We start from the raw sequence: 2,500 nt of genomic DNA on the forward strand, positions 1-2,500 counted from the left end.
ATGTTAAACACCTTGCAAGTCTTGCTGACTTTCCACATGCTCCTGCTGTACACTGTAATGTGGATGGCAGCAGGACGTACATGCCGCCCCCCCCCCCCCCCACCCCTCCCCACGTCCCCACGTCCCCACCTTGCCCCCTGCCTTCGCAAGCTGGTTGGTGACAAGTTTGCATGTTCAATGCCCTTCGCATGCGACGTACGCAGGCTACGTTGTGGTGCGGCCTGTGTCAACTGTCCGCTGATGTCGTACGCGTGAACCACAATCTGTACTGCACATTCGTCCTTATGTACTGAATGATACATCGTGGCACATGTGTGACCGTACAACGACTGCGCCCAAAAACGGCGGACCATACAGTGCAAATATTGTGCACGCAGCTACGTGTCGTCTCCCTATGAGAGCTGGATTGCAGTGTGGTACGCCATAGAGACGTGTGGGAGGAACGGACGCCGTGGATGGCGATCAGCATGAGCTGTGTGTTGATGTATTCGGACCTAGTCGTCTCTCCTCAAACACCGTGATAGCATGGTGCACCGCGTTCCATATCTGCGACATGCTACAGAGGCCGGTTGACAGTCGTTCGAGCAATGGACATCGCATACGTACGGGGGCCACCTTCCACGTATTGTCTAGGCGTGCACATTTTGTTGCGTGTATGTGGGCAGACGTAGTGTGGCGTGACACCTGACACAGGCATGCAATAATCGTTGAAGTTGCTAATGGCGATGGACGCCTACGTTTTCTGGTGAAGTTACGCAAATGAAGAAATGGTAACCCGTTGTGGTGCGGTTGTTCTCGCTAGGGGTGAATCGGTGATGGCGACGATAGGTTGAGGTACTAACCGGTTGTTCCAGCGATACCCACCATGCCGATGAAACTGAACGGCATCTGGGTGTGAAGCGATACGCGGTGGTGGCTGGGTGGGACCGTCCCCGGCCGGTGAGGGGGCGCCTCCCGGCGTGCTGGCCGCGCGGTGCGTGGGCGCACGCGCTACAGCCGGCTGGTGGGGGCGGCCAGTGGCAGGCGCGCCGGCCGACGGACGCGGCAGGCGTCGCAGCTGCGCGCCGGCGCACCCTGCGCGCGGCGCCGTGCGGCCAAAGTAGGTCCTCGCGGGCCCGGTGCGAAGCGCGGTGGACATCTTCAGTGTGCTGGTCCGATTGAGGACTGTGTGCGTTGAGGATGCGCCGCCGCCCGGCGCTCGGCGCCGCGACGCCGTCTGCTGCTCGGTCGCCCCAGCGGTTCTCGCTGGTGGTTTGTATCGCAGCTGTGCGGATGTGTTGGCGCGTGCGCTGTGCTGGGAGAGTTCGCTTCGGCACCCAAGTGGGGCTTTTGTCCTTCTGTGGCGCTGGCGTTGGAGCTGCCGGTCACCGTAGGTGGCGCGTGTTGTCTCCCGCCGGCAATGCCACGACAGCACGCTCCCGGGCCTCTGTCGGCAGCGGCAAGCTCAGTTGGGAGCACGGGTGGTCGCACCGAAAGCGTCTACTCGCCTAACTCCGGGCGATTGCGCCTCTCTCGAACCCGACCAAGTACTTGGGACGGCGCTGCGCGCCGCCGGGACCTGAGAGGGTTTCGAGGTGTATTGTGCAGGGGAGCTCAGCCTCCTCCTGTTTGCAGAATGATTGAGCGGACGCTTGCGTGTTCGCGCGGGCCCCCGGGACACACTCCCGGGCGGCCGGCTGCTCAGCTCTAGTTGGCGCAGCTCCCTGGTTGATCCTGCCAGTAGTCATATGCTTGTCTCAAAGATTAAGCCATGCATGTCTCAGTACAAGCCGCATTAAGGTGAAACCGCGAATGGCTCATTAAATCAGTTATGGTTCCTTAGATCGTACCCACGTTACTTGGATAACTGTGGTAATTCTAGAGCTAATACATGCAAACAGAGTCCCGACCAGAGATGGAAGGGACGCTTTTATTAGATCAAAACCAATCGGTCGGCTCGTCCGGTCCGTTTGCCTTGGTGACTCTGAATAACTTTGGGCTGATCGCACGGTCCTCGTACCGGCGACGCATCTTTCAAATGTCTGCCTTATCAACTGTCGATGGTAGGTTCTGCGCCTACCATGGTTGTAACGGGTAACGGGGAATCAGGGTTCGATTCCGGAGAGGGAGCCTGAGAAACGGCTACCACATCCAAGGAAGGCAGCAGGCGCGCAAATTACCCACTCCCGGCACGGGGAGGTAGTGACGAAAAATAACGATACGGGACTCATCCGAGGCCCCGTAATCGGAATGAGTACACTTTAAATCCTTTAACGAGTATCTATTGGAGGGCAAGTCTGGTGCCAGCAGCCGCGGTAATTCCAGCTCCAATAGCGTATATTAAAGTTGTTGCGGTTAAAAAGCTCGTAGTTGGATTTGTGTCCCACGCTGTTGGTTCACCGCCCGTCGGTGTTTAACTGGCATGTATCGTGGGACGTCCTGCCGGTGGGGCGAGCCGAAGGCGTGCGACCGCCTCGTGCGTGCTCGTGCGTCCCGAGGCGGACCCCGTTGAAATCCTACC

General features: G+C 58.8%; 1 non-coding gene across 1 annotated transcript in view; it reads left to right on the forward strand.

The window, feature by feature from the left end:
• The first annotated feature begins 1,700 nt into the window (after positions 1-1,700).
• LOC124748201 overlaps positions 1,701-2,500 on the forward strand; it is a 1,908-nt gene continuing 1,108 nt past the window's right edge. Inside the window, exon 1 of the ribosomal RNA XR_007011639.1 lies at positions 1,701-2,500. This exon is cut by the window's right edge and continues 1,108 nt beyond it. This is a non-coding gene — a ribosomal RNA (small subunit ribosomal RNA).

The sequence above is a fragment of the Schistocerca piceifrons genome, unplaced genomic scaffold (assembly GCF_021461385.2).
Source record: "Schistocerca piceifrons isolate TAMUIC-IGC-003096 unplaced genomic scaffold, iqSchPice1.1 HiC_scaffold_406, whole genome shotgun sequence".
NCBI lineage: Eukaryota > Metazoa > Arthropoda > Insecta > Orthoptera > Acrididae > Schistocerca > Schistocerca piceifrons.